Source organism: Diplotaxodon limnothrissa, linkage group LG19 (genome assembly GCF_057381915.1).
Source record: "Diplotaxodon limnothrissa isolate DT_005_m linkage group LG19, D_limnothrissa_male_GT1.1, whole genome shotgun sequence".
Lineage (NCBI taxonomy): Eukaryota > Metazoa > Chordata > Actinopteri > Cichliformes > Cichlidae > Diplotaxodon > Diplotaxodon limnothrissa.
Window position 1 is genome coordinate 12,074,750 of NC_140614.1, and position 20,065 is coordinate 12,094,814.

The window sequence follows — 20,065 nt, forward strand, 5'->3', positions numbered from 1 at the left end:
GCTTTAGTTAAGGAAAGGCAGTTATTATTTATTGTTTCCTTGGTTTCTATGTTTGAGTTCTTGTATCGTTCATCACGTGTTAGGTCTGTTAAGCTTGTGTTGTCATGTCTAGTTTCAGTGTTTCCTGTTTTATTTTGAAGGAGTCGTGTGTTCTTTGTTCATTGTATTTAGTTTCACTTCCCCTGTCCTGTCATTAGGTTCATGTCAGTCAGCTGTTCCTCCATGTGTTCCCACTTCCCCTAATCACCTCCTGTGTATTTAAGTTCTGTGTTTTCAGTGTGTCATTGTCAGATCGTCTGCCTTGTTTGCAAGCCAAGAAGTTGTGTCAAGTTTCCTCATGTTCCTGTTGTAGGTTTTTAAGTTAATTTAGCTCACCCAGTTTAGTTTATTGTTAGCCTTGCATTTTGCCTTTTGTTTACAGTTATTTTGCCAGCCTCAATAAATGGCTCGTTTTCTGTTATTCAAGTCTTGTTTCACATTTTGTTTCCGTCTGCATTTGGGTCCACCCTTCACTCTACACACAGTCAGCCCTGCTGATTGTGACAGAACGACCTGACAATGACACACTGAAAACACAGGACTTAAATACACAGGAGGTGATTAGGGGAAGTGGGAACACATGGAGGAACAGCTGACTGACATGAACCTAATGACAGGACAGGGGAAGTGAAATTAAATACAATGAATAAAGAACACACGACTCCTTCAAAATAAAACTGTAGTCAGCAGTGCTCAGTGTTTGATTGTATGGTAACTACCATCACTATGATGTTAGCGGTTTAGCACACCGTGAACATGGAAACATCAGAAAGTCTAAACTGTGACTGGCTGTTTGTCTCTCTGTTAGCCCTGCAATAGACGGTCGACCTGTCCAGATGCACCCCGGCGCTCTCCTAGTGACAGGTGGGATAGGCCCCATCGCCCCCCTGGACTGTGACTCGGATAAGCTATTAGGGAAACGAAAAAATGAATATTTGTTGGGTCACCTTAAACGTCACTCTCAATGAATGATACTCTTACTCAGCGTCTTCTGGATGTGCAAGACGGCAACATACTCACGATGTGAAAATACAGCACGGCACTGTTGTGTTTATGCCTTCTTGTACTACCCCCAAGTGGCCAAAAACCGGATTAATGCAGGTTTCATTCATCTATTTCTCTTATCCCCTCTCGCCACAGGGCGAGTGAGAGGCTACACCAACATGCAGGTTTCAGCTTTGGCCAAATTTAATCCAAATCAAAGCCCCAAAACAGGAGCAATACTTCACCATTACATGAAAAAATAATGTTTTGAGAGCAAGTAAATCTCTCTGACCACATAAGCACTCAGACAGTGCTCATAACAGCGCCAGCCTCAGAGAGGTAGGCCATAAAAACACACAACCACAGGACAAAATGGGCCAGCGTGTGCCTTTTCACGGTGGCCGGAGGATGATGAGGTAAACAAGAGACCACGGGTGGAGATTAAGAATAGACGGTCGGTGTTATGGCCGGGTCACGGTGTCAGGGGCTGCTCGTCCTGTCGAGGAATATTACTCTCCGATGCATTTGTGTGCTGCGTGCTTTCTGGGTGCAGGATTGAGCTGTGTGGGAGAGAGGACACATCCACTAAGACTTATGAGGGAAAGCTGGGCACAGAGGGTGAGGGGCAGGAAATAACATGAGCAATTTCATAAATGGAAGGGAGAGGCTGTGACTTCCTAAATCGTCTGTGAAAGACAGGGGGAGGGAGCGGCGAGGCAGGGGGAGATGGGAAAGGGGACATCGGGGAGAGAGATGGAGGGAGCTGAGAGGCGGCGTGACGCAGAGTGTGAAAGAGAAAGAAGAGAGAGGAGGGGGAGTCGGAGGTTGGTGGTAAATGGATGTAACTGGGTGAAGGAGGCAGGGGCGATGTGAGAAAGAGAGAGGCTGGAGAGATGAAAAGATGAAGAGGGCAGATTTCCCACCAGCTGAGTGAGCACCTCTATTACCCTTTCTCTCTCTCCTTCTGCCGCTTCCCTCTCCTCCTCTATCTCGGTGTCCTATCAGCCTCGGTGTGGCATCCTCTCACATCAGATTAGCTCCAGCCCAGAGAGACGGTTCAAACTCCTCTGTCAAAGTTATTTAAAACACATCCGACGCCGAGGCCTCTCCGCTCCCTCCCGCCGTCTTCCTTTCTCCCCGTTCGTCCTTGTCACGGCCCAAAGTTAGGCTGAGGCTGAAGCTCCATCCGTGGCAGCTCAGCCGGGATGCGTATCTCCCCGTGGTGTTGAAAGTCACTCTCAATCAAACATGAGAGTGCTGGGGAGGACCTGGGTGTGGCAGGAAGGGAGACTGCTGGAGACCAGCTGATATAAGTGTGACCCACATGTTTATGTCAGCGAACTTTATCCATCTGTATGTTCAGACTCATTTAAAACTTTATTGTTTTCATGTCAGAGAGACTTTCTTTTAGTATAAGTGTTTGCTTGGCATCCTGTCCTGCTTTTTTCTTTTAATTCACCACAAATCAATAAAAAAATGTTAGGTGAAAACAGAACACGGCGATCCAATCGAGCAGCTGAGGAAAGCATGACTGTGCATTGCCCAGCAAGCTACGGATGACTCCTGTGAGTAAGAGGAACATCTCACGCTACGAGCCATTGTGTCAAGGCTTCATCCCTCCTGATGAGCGAGGCCAGGTCGGTGTGGTAAGGCACAGCCCATTTTCTGACAGAGACGGCTGTTTGAGCTCTCCAGTCATGGCCTCGGTGATGAATGGCCTTCACTGCCAGAGAAAGAAAGGAAAAGGGGGCCTGGGAGCCCTCCGAGGATCGATACGAACGCACACGAGGACCTGCCTCGCATGTTAAAAACCCTGATCCGGCCCCAGCCCCCCGCTCACTCTCTCCGCTGTCTCCTGCATCACTGACGGACAAACCTCTGGGAGCTTGTGGGCGGGGAGCTGAGGCTGGGGAGGAAAGCTTTAGCGTGTGTGTGTGGAGGCATGTGTATCTACATGACGTGTGTCAGCAGGTTTCCAGAGGGGCTGGCACATCAGCAAACTCAAGGTCGACACACTACCCACAGGTGCAAGACGCCCACAGACACGCACGACTTCTGCAGCCCACTGTTGATGCTGTGAAAGGGGCCACACTGTGACATGGTAATTCAGAGGTGTCTAAGGCGATGGATATCCTATTAATGAGCCCAAAACAATGACTAGACTAATGAGCTTATAATGGGAATATTGAATTCATGGGAATGGGATTGGGCCTTGTGTGAGCCAAGAAGGGGACCGTTGAATGAGAGCCAATGCACAAGGGCTAGAGGGCTAAAAGCTCGAGACGAATACAAACTGCGAGGGGCGTCACTGGGGCTAAAGGGGTAGGGCTGCGTGGAGAGGTGCACAGTCAGCCCAAATCAATACACCCCCCCCCACCTGGCTTGCCTTGTTGGGCCCGTGATATACGAGAGCAGGCAGCTTATCTGAGTATAAATAAAACATGAAAATGCTACAAATTATCAGGCCGAATGGACATAGATCTATTTACTGGGTAATGTTGTATTTTTTATTTGTCAGATCAGTCTGGGGTAGGAGGGCCTGATTGTAACTCTTGCATCCAATTTGAGTCGAGATGCGATTCGGCCCGTTTGCGAATTAATGAATTAATCAAAGACTGGTTGGTTTGAGAGGAGGACGAGAAGCCGACCAAGTAAAGCTGTGACGGGCTAATAGCTAGGAAAGGAATTACAGTCCAATCACTCGGTCCTATTCTGCCTTTCGCTGCGAGCCCGGCAGCCCCCTCCGTGTGATTTGATTCCATTTGGAGAGCCTTATTTTCCTCTTGATCTCACACATTAAGGACCTTTCTATTCACCAGAGCAGGAAACGGGGGAGGAAAGTCAGGGCAGCGGAATGGATTAGCACACAGCTGTTGAGACCGGGCAGGTCAATGTTTTAAATCTCTGGCCCTGTCCGGTTAAATCTGCTGGCCTGTACTTCACAGATACTCGGGGATCTAAGAGGGATAAATAGCTCTGAGCAAGATGGTTGACAACATAAACCTCTGGTCTAGGAAGGGGTGAGGTCGTGCCCTGCTAAAAGTGCGCCTTTAGTTGCCAAGTTAGATAATCCTTAAACATGGTTTAAAAACAACAGAGGCTACAAGGAAAGGATCCTAATAGGGAACAGCTGACTGCGTAAAGAAAAACCTTCCTGCGCTTTTGAAATGCTTGAAAGTGTTTACGGCACATTAAGAATAAAATCTACTCCCCAAACGCTCCGCTGCAGGACCAGCACAGATCAGCTGACCTTCAGTGGACAGATGTGTCGGCTGTGTAGTGTGTGTGCAATGCTGAGGTAGGAGATGGAACTTTACCAGCTGTGCATGTCTGCCCAGAGTGCAGCCAGCCAATTATCCCTCTTAATTATCTATTGACAAGATGGAATTGATGTTTTTGGAGTGCTGATTGGATAATCAGGAATTTTGGCCACAGTTATTCTCCTTGGCTGGTCTCACTCATCTGTCCAATCTGGTCTTCTTGTTTCAGTAATTTGCTCAGTTGCACAACATATTCCTACTGAACAATAATTTACGATCGCAGCGAAAGGCGTGGGAGATGTTGCATTTTGCTACCGAGGTTAGCACGAGTGCACACCGTGCAGTGCACGGGTTTAGCAAAACACATCGCCGGGCTTCTCTCCCAGAGGAGCCGTGTTTTCAGGAGCACCAAAGGCAACCTTTTCCATTCTGCTCCTTCATTAACCTCCACCTTTATCTGCAGACAGGCCGATGCTTCTTACGGGGCTCCATTTCCAAACCGGCCTTGTTCCGAACAAAAGAACATAGCCACATTAATTTCTGTCCCTTTTCTCTTTTCACATCAGCAACTCTTCCCCCCCCCGAGTCTGTTGGAGAGCTCGCTGGCACAGGACCAGGCAGGCACCGGGAACAGGAGAGCACAAGTCTGGAGTGACACTGATTGTGCCTCCTCTAATTAAACCCTACCTGACCCCGGTGTTGAGACATCATTAGTTCTCCGTCGTAATCATCGCAGAGCAGCAATTACATTCTGTTTGGCCCCATTTGCATTTCACAAGATTTCCTCGAACAATCAAAGATGGACTGGGAAAAGAGGAGAAGACAAATAAAGCACAGAGTCCTACAAAAGCAGCTAAGCTCAGTTTCACAACAGCGTGCTGCAATGGAGCGTTGCAAAATATCACGGGAGCATTCAGATTAAAGGTTAAATATGTTGAGTCTTGGAGGCTGGGATTGTAGTCTGAGAGCATTCTCCCACTGTGCATTAATGCTATCCTCATGTTCTCTGCAGGGACTGGAAGGTAAGCCTCTGAACCGCGAGTGTAAAATTCTGCCAGAAACCAGAAACAGGTTTATTGTAGAGAAGCCTGCCTCAGTTTGGTAACGCATGGTGACAAAGAGAAACTAAGACACCAGAAATAATCGCACTCCAGAATACTCTGCTGCAGTGGCACGCTTGCAAAAACTGCACTAGATAGAAAAGACACACACAGCAGTGCAGAATAGAGCCATCTATGTAAGCATGTACTTCAGGTAAAGTGCACAAGGGCACATCCTCCATCTGTATTCTGGGTGACAGCAGCGCTGTGTCGGGGTAGAGTTTCTCTCCCTGAGATGCCATCTACACAGAAACAGTCGTACGTCACGGACATGAAGGAGCGCCCTCTGAAAGCTCACATGCACATTCGAACACGCCGAAGGAGACTTTTTCCTACCGGCTCCTCTCGTGCCTCTGCCGTTACTAAATCTGACAACGGCAGCAGAGTAAGTCGTTGTGTTAAGATGAGAATTATGCTGGCAAATACCCTAGGGGCCTCCCGCTTTCTAGGCAGCAGACGATCGGACGTGCAGTCTCATTTCCACGGCGCGGTAAATAGAAATGTTGTCATTAGAGTTCAGTCAACTGAACGGATGCAAAATAACACACAGAAATATGTGTACGCAAAATATCTGCAGCAAAATAAGCACAAGAACATCAGCTCATATTTAGAGCATCCACAAAACTTTGCTCATGACGCTCGCATTCGTGCAATAAACATCGCAGATTATAGTCAGTTCGCTGATCCTCACCATGCAACTCTACAACTTTATCCCCCCTGTGGCCCCCCCAACCCATCTCCTCTCAAGTGTTTCTAATCTCTAGAAAGTCTGTGGAGAGACACTGCTGTGAGACGCACTCTTCACTGTGACTCCAAACAAGATTATCTGACTGATACCAGGAGATGCATTCACTGTTTAGAGTTTGCAATAAAGCTTTATTATCGCATCATGACGGGGACACTGCAGAGCAGGGGTGTCAAACAAAAGGCCCGGGGACCACAACGGGCCCAGAAAAGTCTCCAATCCAGCCCCACTGGATGGCTTTGAAAAATGTGAAGAGCATAAATTTTGCATTTTCATAAGTTGTGCAGCTTTTCCTGCTGATAGAGACCTCACCACTGCCATTCCCAACTATTAAATAAACAAAAGTTTGCACTTTTCTCTAATTCTACACATTTATTTATTCCTGCTTTTAAACCAGGAGTGTCCAACTCCAGGTTTCAGATGTGTCCTTGATCCAACACAGCTGATTCACGTGGTTAAATGACCTCGTCAACATGTCTTGAAGTTCTCCAGAGGCCTGGGAATGAACTAATCATCTGATTCAGGTGTGTTGACCCAGGGTGAGATCTAAAACCTGCAGCACACCGGCCCTCCAGGCCTGGAGTTGCCCACCCCTGTATACAGAAAGGGGAGTCTCACTGGTCCGGACCCCTTTAGATCAAAGATCAAAATATAATACATAAGTGGAAATATTTTCTGAATTTCAGGAGCGGACCATGCCTCATTCACGCCGCTTCCGGCCTCAGGCTATATAACCAATACCTGCTGTTCTCGCTTTCATGCCCCCCCCTCCTCCTTTCTTCTCTTCTTCCTTTCATTCACTTCTCACTAGTGCACGGGGATCTGCCCGGCCCGGGAACCATTGCCAGTCCTCTACGAGGCCTTCCCCCAAACACAGTAGTCCCAGCTAATGAAACTAAAGTACTGCTACCCTCCACATCACCCCTGCAGAAGCTGCTCAGCCAGGAAAACTCGCGCCACGAAGCTCCCGGTGCAGTTTTTGTGCTGATGTTAGTGCCAGACAAGGTTTGGAGCTCTGAGGTTGAATGTTGCACACAATGCTCCTCCACATTCAGCAATCTTGATTGCTTTCATAATGCCTTAAGTTAGAAAAATGATAACAACAATAGATTATAAAAGTGCTATCACTCTGCTCAGAGAGAGTAAAAAATGCAGAGTTAAAACCAATAATAAATCACACTCAGTTTGATGAGCGCTGCTATGAAAATTGTCTTTATATTTTCACTTGACTGGCCCACAATAAGCCATACAATAAAATCCACCTCTTTCTGAAATTGCAATTACTTTGTGAGGAAATGATTCATAAAGGAACAACATGATAAGAACTGCTAACAGGTTATTTAAGCATGCAGCGTTCGTCGTGGATAAAAACTTAGCTCGTACCATCAGGAGAGAACAAAGTGCATTCTGGTCCAGATTTCACATTAAGGCAATTTAAAATATTCCAGACTGCCTAATTTAGGGGTCGGACTTCTGTGTAACTTAATTCGACAAGATTAATTATACAATTAAATCCAAACTTCTCTCAATTATGCGGAGAAATACTGCCTGCCTGCTCGGGCCGACCCTTCACCTTTGCTGAGGCGAGGTACCTGATAAGCATAATTTTCAACAGGAGAAGAAGAAATTGCTGCCTATTTTGTTGCCGCGCTCGACTCAGCACATTATAGTCCTTTAATTGCCGGCAGACTTCGTTGCCGTGCCCTTGACACGGGAAAGCAAAATGTTATGCTATTCGCCGGCACGTTAGACAACGTGGGGAGCGCGCTGCTGATTGACAGGCCGATCCACTGAAACAAAAGACTTAATTGTGTCAGTTGATTCTGTAATTACAATCGGCAGTCTTGCCACTTCAGTTTCACCGATTCATCATCTGCGACAGGCAAATGCCTGATGACACAATACGGAGCTGGTATCGGAGAAGGGAGCGCCGTCTCCAAACAGGTGGACTCGGCCTGGTTAACCTGACTGAGGCTTAACGGGACGTTACTGCCCAGGCACACTCTCTTTGAAAATGTAGTCCTCTGCTGTCCTTTTATTCACATTGTACCCTTTGCAGCTACACTAAAGGGTCACCGAGAAGCACGGCGTAGGGCCGCTGCTAACCTCCCGCCTGCCTTCCTTTTCATATTTATGTGGAGGCTGCGAGCTTGAACCAGTAGGACGGACTTACAAAGAGCAGGTGGGCTCATCCTCCTTGACAAGAAGCCATTATCAGCACAGTTCTTGGAGCGAGAGAGCGAAACCACCAGGGATGGGTGTAAAACCTCAAAGACCTTCAAAATCCCACTTTCTCCCCTCACTCCCTCTCTCTCAATCCCTCCTTGTCATCATTTTATTTGCCCTCTGTCTGCTCTCTTCAGAGAAGGGGGGGAGGCGGGTGGGAAAGTGGGGTCTACTTGACCTTAATCTGCCCAGGAGTGAGTTTCAGAGAGATGACATGCAACCTCAGAGGTAAAGGGCAATTGTTTTTCCCCCTCTTCTGAGAGCCAATTTACAGACCCCGGGGAGTTTTTCCTGAAGCTGGGAACCATTTCAGGCTCTGCCATTGTTTTTGATTCACTCAGCTGAAAGGGGCTAAAAGAGCAGCCTGGCTTTTCCTTACTCTCGCTCTTCCCCCGCTCCATTTAATTCCATCCACCGCTCCTGTAACGCACGGCGGTACACGGAGAGACGTCTGCGCCGCCGCCTAAGAGAACATGTTCCTGCTTCACAGCAACGTCGCAGACGCCTGACAACATCCAGCACGAACACTGATAAGTAAATAAGTCCAAAAGGTGAGATTCAGCCTGAGGAAATGATGATGACGATTGCCCGACTGATGGGCGCTCCGATCAGATCCGCCTAATTAGCTCAGACGTGAGTCAAACGAGGACGACGTGAGGACGTGGCTTAAATGACAGCCGCTGATCGGCTGTATCGACAGAGGCCGCATCAGCATAACGTGCAGAAGAAAGTGCATCCATCTCCCCAGCTATAAACAAAACATCAGTTAAACTGGAAGGGTCCAATCAGCATGCAGCAGACAAATCTGAGGCTTGGATTTTCTCACAAACGCTCTGACAGAAGCGCTCGTGTAGAAAAGTCAAGAAGTGCTGCATATTTAACAATGTTTAGAGGCAGAGAAATTAGCCACCAGACGACTGTTTTGCTGAGCCAGTGCGAGCCATGAATTAATAATTCGGAGCAGAGTTATAAAGTTATTTGTTAACAGTAAATATTCTGTATGTGTCCCTGAGAGCATGACTTTTTAATAATTTGGGATTGTTAAACTTTAATGTTTAGCTCTATTCTGGAAACAATGGTGCTTAGGCGTAATTGATTCTTCTGGTACGGAGTAATTATGATGGCTGTGTCGAAGTGAAGCCTGATCCACTTGGCCCTGGGTGAGAGGGGAGAGCGAGGGAGGAGATTTGAAGGCGAGAAGGAAAGGTTTGGATATATCTCTTGGCAGACAGCCCGAGTGAACCAGAGGCAGAAAGCAGCACAGCGCTGGGAATAGCCACCAACCCAGAGCTATCGTCTAATCCTGACTCTCTTTTTTGGCCCGTTCGTTCCACGTCTGCTGGTATTTTTTGTCTAAATGTTCTGGGACTGCTAGACTCCATCGACGGTTCTTCCCGGGCCTCTTGCACGTGTCACTCTCCGTGACACCTCTCTGCCATCCGTGTCCCGAAAGCATCTCGCGTCTAGCACGTCACTGCGCCAAAGGCGGCAGACAGTCGATCTCAGCAGGGACAGCGTTTAATCCGTCAGGGCTCGGTGTTAATTACTCACACGTCCACGAGGCTCTGAAGTCAGGCCGAGTTGACGTGTCCTGGCGCTCCTCTTCAAAGGGAACGATCCCACGACCGTGTTTGTCGAAGGCGCGTCAACTTGGCAGATATTAATATGCGATGTAATATGCTCACAAACACATTTGGTAGTCGGGGGTCAGAGACGAGCGGGGTGAAAACAAACAGGCGGCGCAGTCCCTCCTCAGGTAAAGGTCGACTGCCACTGATGGGGTTTCCCGCGGGTCAGTGACACGTACCGCTTCACGGGAACCGCCAGGAGAAAAATGCCAATTGTCTCGTAGGTTGAGTCTTTATAGCAGACGCACAGTCATAGACGGGTCCCATCTAGAAGTGGCGTAGCAGGCCCTGGTCACAGCTGCTCTCCCCTGCCTCGGGAGGAATTGCTTCCATTTGGCCTGTCACTTTGGCCAGGGCCACTGTGGCTTTTCTCATTTGTCAGCAAGCGGGGCGATCCTTTGGCTCTCATGGTTAATCTGCAGCCGCGGGCTACAGCACGCACACACACACTGTTTTCTCATATATAGGCTTTGGTTCACAAGGGTCTTTTTACTCTCCGTATTCAGCAGGGGGAAACAACAGCAACACGGAGGGGACAGACAGAGACGTCAGAGCCATCAAGGACAGATGTGCAGCCTCTTGTGGATCACACAGATATTATGTAGAGTGATGACAGCATTATTTTCCCAGAACCTCTGCAAAATCCTTTTTCTGCTCAGAGCTACAAACAACACACAAAGGTAATTGGACACGGTTTTAGTAATTATCCCCCGACGGAGGCAAAAGCATTGCTTTCACTGTGACACCAGTCTGAGTCTGACTCGCTCATTCTCTTACATGCATGAGCGCTCAGTCAGCACTTGATTACAGGAAGGAATGACTCTCAGAGAGGGATATGAAGGTCCAGATGAACATTCATACACAGAGGTATGGAGCTCTTTCAGCTCAACTTTGTCTCGCTTGCCTTTATTATGCTTTAAAGAAATGTGGTGTAATTATGGCACAATAACCCAGCAATAGTAACACGTTAAAGCACAGAGAGAATGGAGAAGTCCAATTAAAGAGCTGTCACACAAGGCTTTGAGGGAAACGTGGCCAACGTGCTGTGCCAAGACCGATCCTATCATTAGAGGCTGGCGTGGCTTTGAGGTACAAATGCTTTCAAGTCTTTCTTTCAGCGAGCTTCCGCCACAGTCAACAGGTGATGGCTCTACTTGATTATTAGCCCGCCTTAAGCCTACTAGCATCAATATGCAGCTACCTGTGAGATCTATATTAGAATGAAAATTTATTCCGATGATCAAAGGCAGTTCAACACCACTTTGTCTCTCATGATAAAAACAAGCAAGTCAAGGCTTCCTTCTTTTAATGCTGAGAGACAAACCGAGCAGCTCCACATGTGCTCAGCTGTCAGAGCAACACCGGATAGACGTACTTTAGAACTCAGGTACTAGATGTTTAGAATCATCCATCAACAGTTTATCCAAGTAAGGGTCATGTGGGCGGAGGGGTGGGGGGGTGGAGCCTAGGACACCCTGGACAGATTCCCGTCCATCACAGGACTAACACAGAGAGACGGGCGTTCATTCACACCTATGGCTCAGTTAGAGTCACTAATTAACCTAAAGAGTACGTCTTTGGACTGTGGGAGGGAACCACGCAGACTCGTGGAGGACATGCAAACGCCACACAGAAAGGCGACAGTGCTAACATCCTTGTCTATAACCACACTACATTCACACGCTTAGTTTAGAGCCTGGACTGTCAAACATGCACTTTATTGAAAAATTCATTTTTTTATTCTCTAATTAAAAGTGCTGTTGCTTCCAGTTTGGATTCAGGAGACAGACACTATCTCTACTTTTAAGATTAGGCTTCAAACTTTCCTTTTTGCTAAAGCATATAGTTAGGGCTGGACCAGGTGACCCTGAATCCTCCCTTAGTTATGCTGCAATAGACGTAGGCTGCCGGGGGATTCCCATGATTTTTCTTTTCAGTCACCTTTCTCACTCACTGTGTTAACAGACCTCTCTGCATTGAATCATATCTGTTATTAATCTCTGTCTCTCTTCCACAGCATGTCTTTATCCTGTCTTCCTTCTCTCACCCCAACCAATCACAGCAGCTGGCCCCGCCCCTCCCTGAGCCTGGTTCTGTTGGAGGTTTCTTCCTGTTAAAAGGGAGTTTTTCCTTCCCACTGTCGCCAAAGTGCTTGCTCATAGGGGGTCATATGACTGTTGGGTGTTTCTCTGTATGTATTATTGTAGGGTCGACCTTACAGTATAAAGCACCTTCAGGCGACTGTTGTTGTGATTTGGCGCCATTGGTCTTTACCTTTAACACCAAGTAGAATCAACCATATTCAGAGTGTATTATGCCGAGCACCACTCTGTTACAGAGCAGCTGTTCATTCCACAATTAAAATCATTAGAGTCTGTTCAACGTATATCCCCCCCCCCCCCGCCTCACCAAAATTAGGCCTACTTGAACTCAAACTGGGCAGTGTATGAAGTAAACACAGGCTTAATTTGGACTTTAAACCCCCCACTGACTCAGAGTGTCTGACTTTTATCTCAATTTTTAGCATTCAAAGACAGACGTCCACATTCATGTATACTGCTGAAGTCTGCGAGGCTGCAGAAGCGAGCAGCTCCAAGAAGGACAGGCGCTAAAGCAGAGGCTCCTTTACCGCAATAAGACGCCGTTTCTGAGAGCGTCGTCTCTGAAGAAAAAAACGAACCAAAGATGGAGTGTTCCTGTAACTAAGTAACCAGTATCCAGTTTGTCGTACACATTGATCAAAGTCTCATCTTTAATTTACAAATCATTGCAAAATATATTATAGAAAACATCGTCTGAGCGACGGTCATAACTTTTTAAGTATTTCTGACAACCTTAATGTATTCCCAAGTTTAATTATTTCTTAATATTGACATTTCTAATTAAGCGGCATAATTGGAAAGCTTGTGCGCAGTGGCAATCATTTCGGCGACCGCTGAAAAATTAATATAAAAATTATTAATGAATAGTAGCGCTTTTAATTGCTGTGTACCCATATTCATAATTGCTGCAGCATCCTCCTTGAAATGACATGATGACAAATACGAGTGTCATGTCAGCGCTTTGCTTCTTCATCTCACACCTCAATCAAAGCTAATCCATTTCACCTAGCTATGAACACTGAAACAAATTAAAGCCCCATTTCATTTTCCACCTTCATTAATGCATCTTGTTTCCAAGGTTACAATCGTTTAGCAAGTGTGCAACAAACAAATTCAAAGAAGCACACGCTTTGATATTTGGAGAGGAAGACATGGATGGAGCTTACTGGGAAAACAAATCGGCACAGAGTCTTAATCCTCCCGGATCCAAAGTGTTCTGCACGTGTTTATCACCAAACAAAGCCTTTTTCATCTGAACAAACATTTTAATATTAGACTTCAGGAGCTTATGCCCACAAAATTATGTTTGTTTTTTAAACTTTGCCTTGCTAAAGCTAGACCAGTAAGCGGCTAGGAGTCTGTATGCGAGCGCTGACAGGAGGCAGCGTGAGCAGTAGCTGCAGAGTGTCATTACGTTCGGTGTGTTTCCTCCTGCAGCGTGATGTGACAGTGCCAGACACAATGACCCAATTTGCCTGAGTGGCTCTGGGAAGGAGGACGGGGGGAGCTGCAATAGTAGGCTCCTGCATAAATACTGTACAAAGACTTCAGGCTCTTAGGTAACAATGCAATTTCCTGTATGTAATGCAGTCATGCAGACTGTTTACACACCGCACTTCCCTCTTTGCTCACACATAAAGGAAAAAATAATGAAGAGCCTAAAGAAATCCAGGGGATGGAGGTGGCTGGGGCAACGATGAGTCCTCCGACTAGCCTCTTTCGCATGCAAATCATATCTGAATTTCTCATTAGCATAAATGCATGAGGAGCTTTAAATGCTTTTAATTTTCAATCTCGCCAAGCAGAGGAGTAATTTGTCACTGTCAAGATGGGAGACTAAAAAGAGGAGGGGGGGCAGACCGGAGGGAGCCATGGACTCCACACTAAACTGGAATCACAGAAAATTTCTGATTTACTAATTGACTGATGTGCAGTTCAGTCGAGTTGCCTTGAAGGTGTAAATAATTCTGTGTATATTCAAATGGCAAAAATGAGAGAGTGTGGGGTGGATACGGAAAAGCACATTACATGATGCTTCTCCTCAGGCCATACTTTTCTCTGGTGATTCCAATTTCCAGCCTTTTACGTTATCACTCTGTCTCTCTAAAGGGGTGCGAGTTTGCTGTTTTAGCACATAATCACAGATAATCAACTGGAAATTAAAAACAAAATGTCACATTTTTTACATCTCGCTGCCATTACAGAGAAAGAGGCTGCTCAAAGCTATTCATCAGCGAAGCACAAAACATTCCTGCAGCTTATCACATAAGCAGTTGTAAGTCATTTAAAATTTTATCTCCTTTCTTTCAAGATGTGAGATCAATTGACAGTGCACTCTGAAGTCTAAACCACTAATGCCTCGTTTTTTGAACAAAGCAGTTCAGATTCACACAGACCTTGTTAGCTAAATTTAGCTGTAGGTGAAAACAGGGGGAAAAGATTTAACAAGCTCCCCCATTTAAATGACTAAAACCAATTATGCAAACGTAATTAGTATTCCATAAGAAAACTAAAGGCATCTGCGGCGCGGGGCGAGCTGCTTACCTCCGCACCAGGTTTCCAGAACCGTGCTGCGGCTCGCCAAATGAATTCACTCACCTCATCAAGTGAGCGCCTGTGTCACACTTCGAGCTCCAGAAGCTTCAGAAATTTAGGAGACCCGATCAGTATGGTTCCACCTTTATGTGTGCTGTGGGGAATTACTGCAAGATAAAAGAGACAGTGTTTTAAAAGGAGAGAGAGGAAGATGCTAAAAAGGTGTGACATAACAGTAATTTAAGGGTCTCTGTTTTTTAGTGCTGCAGTTAAAAGTTATGGCCAAAGATTATTGACAGGACATCCCATAGCAACCGTACCAACCACACCATCGCCAAAGATGATACCACCTTTTTAATATATTCACTAAAAAGCTGCCCAGAAAATAAAAACTTTATTTGGCTGAAAAAAACAAAACAAAACAGAACACAAAAAGGCAGAGGAAAGAGGAGCTGACAGAGTCCGTCCATCGTCCATCCATCATCCACCCAGCCGTCAGTCCATCCGTCCATCGTCTGTCCATCCGTCTGTCCCCATCCATCCATCGTCCATCCATCCATCCGTCAGTCCATCCCTCCATTGTCCATCCATCCATCCGTCAGTCCATCCATCCATCCGTCAGTCCATCCATCCATCGTCCGTCCGTCCGTCCGTCCGTCCGTCCGTCAGTCCGTCCATCCATCCATCCATCCATCCATCGTCTGTCCGTCCGTCTGTCCATCGTCTGTCCGTTAACCCATCCGTCAGTCCGTCCATCCATCCATCGTCTGTCTGTCCGTCCATTCATCGTCTGTCCGTCCGTCCATCGCCTGTCTGTTCATCCGTCAATCCATCCATCCATCTGTCCATCCATCCATCATCTGTCTGTCCATCCATCCGTCCATCCATCCATCATCTGTCTGTCCATCCATCCATCAGTCCATCCATCATTGTCCATCCGCCCGTCTGTCCATCCATCCATCCATCCATCATTGTCTGTCCGTCCATCCATCCATCCATCCATCCATCCATCCATCGTCTGTCCATCAGTCCATCCATCCATCTATCCAGCCATCCATCCATCCATCGTCTGTCCGTCCGTCTGTCCATCGTCTGTCCGTCCACCCATCCGTCAGTCCGTCCATCCATCCATCGTCTGTCCGTCCGTCCATCGTCTGTCTGTCCGTCCGTCCATCGTCTGTCCGTCCGTCCATCACCTGTCTGTTCATCCGTCAATCCATCCATCTGTCCATCCATCCATCATCTGTCTGTCTGTCCATCCATCCATCCGTCAGTCCATCCATCCATTGTCCATCCATCCATCCATCCGTCAGTCCATCCATCCATCGTCTGTCCGTCCGTCCGTCCATCCATCCATCCATCGTCTGTCCGTCCGTCTGTCCATCGTCTGTCAGTCCACCCATCCGTCAGTCCGTCCATCATCCATCGTCTGTCTGTCCGTCCATTCATCGTCTGTCCGTCCGTCCATCGCCTGTCTGTTCATCCGTCAATCCATCCATCCATCTGTCCATCCATCCATCATCTGTCTGTCCATCCATCCGTCCATCCATCCATCATCTGTCTGTCCATCCATCCATCAGTCCATCCATCATTGTCCATCCGCCCGTCTGTCCATCCATCCATCCATCCATCATTGTCTGTCCGTCCATCCATCCATCCATCCATCCATCCATCCATCCATCGTCTGTCCATCAGTCCATCCATCCATCTATCCAGCCATCCATCCATCCATCGTCTGTCCGTCCGTCTGTCCATCGTCTGTCCGTCCACCCATCCGTCAGTCCGTCCATCCATCCATCGTCTGTCCGTCCGTCCATCGTCTGTCTGTCCGTCCGTCCATCGTCTGTCCGTCCGTCCATCACCTGTCTGTTCATCCGTCAATCCATCCATCTGTCCATCCATCCATCATCTGTCTGTCTGTCCATCCATCCATCCGTCAGTCCATCCATCCATTGTCCATCCATCCATCCGTCAGTCCATCCATCCATCGTCTGTCCGTCCGTCCGTCCATCCATCCATCCATCGTCTGTCCGTCCGTCTGTCCATCGTCTGTCAGTCCACCCATCCGTCAGTCCGTCCATCATCCATCGTCTGTCCGTCCGTCAGTCCGTCCGTCCATCGCCTGTCTGTTCATCCGTCAATCCATCCATCCATCCGTCCATCCATCCATCATCTGTCTGTCTATCCATCCATCAGTCCATCCATCATTGTCCGTCCGTCCGTCTGTCCATCCATCCATCGTCTGTCCGTCCGTCTGTCCATCCATTCATTCATCCATCCATTCATCGTCTGTACGTTCGTCCGTCTGTCCATCCATCCATCATCTGTCTGTCCATCCATCCATCTGTCCATCCATCATTGTCTGTCCGTCTTTCCATCCATCCATCCATCGTCTGTCCATCAGTCCATCCATCCATCTATCCAGCCATCCATCCATCGTCTGTCCGTCCATCTGTCCATCCATCCATCCATCATCTGTCTGTCCGTCTGTCCATCCATTCATCCATCCATCATCTGTCCGTCCGTCCGTCCATCCATCCATGCATCGTCCGTCCGTCCGTCCGTCCATCCATCCATCCATGCATCGTCCATCCGTCCGTCCGTCCGTCCGTCCATCCATCCATCCATCGTCCATCCGTCCGTCCATCCATCCATCCATCCATCCATCCATCCATTCATCGTCTGTACGTCCGTCCGTCTGTCCATTCATCCGTCAAATCATCCATCAGTCCATCCGTCTGTCCATCTGTCCACCCATCGTCTGTTTGTCTGTCCGTCCATCCGATCGTGGCTCAAGAGTTAGGAGTTCGCCTTGTAATCGGAAGGTTGCCGGTTCGAGCCCCGGCTTGGACAGTCTCGGTCGTTGTGTCCTTGGGCAAGACACTTCACCCGTTGCCTACTGGTGGTGGTCAGAGGGCCTGGTGGCGCCAGTGTCCGGCAGCCTCGCCTCTGTCAGTGCGCCCCAGGGTGGCTGTGGCTACAATGTAGCTTGTCATCACCAGTGTGTGAATGGGTGGATGACTGGATATGTAAAGCGCTTTGGGGTCCTTAGGGACTAGTAAAGCGCTATATAAATACAGGCCATTTACCATTTATCCATCTGTCCATCCCTCCTTCCTCCTTGTCCATGTATCCACAACCAGAGAACTGAGAATGACACACTGTCTCAGGTAAGCACAGGTAAGAGTTGGGGGAGATGGGGAGGCGGGTTACACCCCAGACAGGTCGTTCATCCAGGGATAACACAGGTGGATTCAAAGCGTTCTTGTTGTGAGGCAGCAGTGCTAACCACTGCGTTGCCTAAATCCAAAGAACATCATCATTTTTAATTTAAAATTCAAAAGTTTTAGACAATAAAGCTAAAATATAACCCTTTTCCAAAAAACTTAACACTACAGTGAAAACATGAAGCAGAACTCAGGACCATGACATAGTCTAACCAGCCACTTCATTAGTTACACCTTGCTGGTACCAGGTTGGACTTTTTGCCTTCAGACCTGCTGTAATTGTTTATGGTACAGATTCAACAGGCTGCTGGAAACATTCCTCTGAGATTTTGGTCCATATTGACAGAGAGCTTCACACAGCTGCTGCAGATTTGTCGCCTGCATCCATGATGAGAATCTCTCTCGTTCCACTGCATCCCAAAGGTGCTTAATTCGACTGATATCTGGTTGTAGTGGAAGCCATTAGGGTACACTGAACTCATTGTCATGTTCAAGAAACCATTTTGAAACAGTCTGAGCTTTGTGACATGGCACGTTATGCTACTAAGAGAAGATAAGTACTGTGGTTATAAAGCCGTGGTGTTTAAACGATGCTCAGTTGGTACTAAGAGGCCCTAAGTGTGCCAAGGAAATATCCCCCACACCTTCACACCACCAGCAGCCTGAACTGCTGATACAAGGCAGGATGGAGCCATTCTTTCATGGTATTTACACCAACATCTGAACCTACCCTCTGAAAGTTGCAGCAGAAATCAAGCATCTGAAAGCAATGTCCATGTGAACTGTAGCCTTAGTTTGCTGTCCTTCCCTGAGACAGCGGGTCATTCTCAGTTCTCTGGTTGTGTGAGAAAATCCCAGCAGATCAGCAGTTTTTAAAATACTCAGGCCCTTCCTCTCCAAGCTGAGGCTCCATTTGGACTTCGGCAGCTTGTTGTGACCATGTCTGCATGGCTGAACACGAAGAGCCGTTGAACAGATGCACCTAATGAAGTGTAACTAGCATTTTGACCGATTACAAGCTGTTAAAGCAAAGTTAATGTTAACCTTTAAGTAATCAGTCTATGACAGCCCTGAACCTAGCAAACACTGTTTATTAGCTACATTAGCCAGTAGCCAGGGATGATCTCCAAAGTAATGCTACATTGAAACAGGAATTAATAAAATAATAGCGTTCTGTAAAAATACGTTTAAAAAATAAACTGAAGTAACAACTTACATTTTTGCTGAGTTGCAGATGATTTTAATTGTGTAACTATGAAGCTATACATTTATATAAATTATTCTTTTTTTTTTTATCTCTCTGTCATGAACTAGATTTTCTAAAGCTTGGGAACAGATCCCTGAAGAACATCTAGTTCCCTCTCAGACCAGCTTTATTATAGCCCTGAAACTAACATCTATTCGTTGCGCAGTTAACTCAGATGAGACAATAAATGAGCCAAACGTCATCTGGTATTAGAGGTTTTAGCAACCAACAGCCCAAACGACGCATCAGCCGGTTCTCTAACCACATTATTACATTTCTGACACGGTTCCGCCCTAAAGGTGGAGCAGGCCCACAGGTAATGCAGGATTTTCTTATATAAGTAAGTAGTCGTGCCAAACCTGTTTGAGCCTTCCAGATGATAGTATCTAATTGTAGGTTTCTTATGCATTGTTGGTAAATCCAATTTTAAGTGAACTACACATGAGGGGCTACTTGTTCTGGCTGCAGCCCAACCTGCTTGTAAAGTAGCTGTGACAGTCCAGCAGCAGCTCAGGCACGGCAGGAAAAAGCTTGGTTTTCATCAGGCTCACACTGCCCTCCAGTGCCGACAGAGCGAATTTCAAGAGAAATGTGAACCAATTTCATCCAAAATATGGAAAAACATTATGAAAGAAATTATTAAAATGCCAAAAAACAGAACAATCACCAATATTTCGCCACAGATCAAATTTAAATGCATAAAATATTTATTTACTCCCACCCAAACTCTGGATTTCATTTATATAAATGAAGGCAAAAAATTATTGTTGTTTTGTTGATTGTGCATATAAACAACATGTCTTTGACCCATTTATGTTACTGATGACCCTGCTTTGATTCATGTGGAAGTAACACAGCGGTGACGTCCTTTGGTTCATGCTCTTAAACCACGTTACAGGTTGCTCTGACACAACAAAAACACGAGCAGCAACTGGCGATATCGGCGAGGAAGAACTCCATTTCAGCAGGATAA

General features: G+C 46.9%; 1 pseudogene; it reads left to right on the forward strand.

The window, feature by feature from the left end:
• Nucleotides 1-2,579: 2,579 nt before the first annotated feature.
• On the forward strand, nucleotides 2,580-20,065 carry LOC146611834 (uncharacterized; annotated as a pseudogene).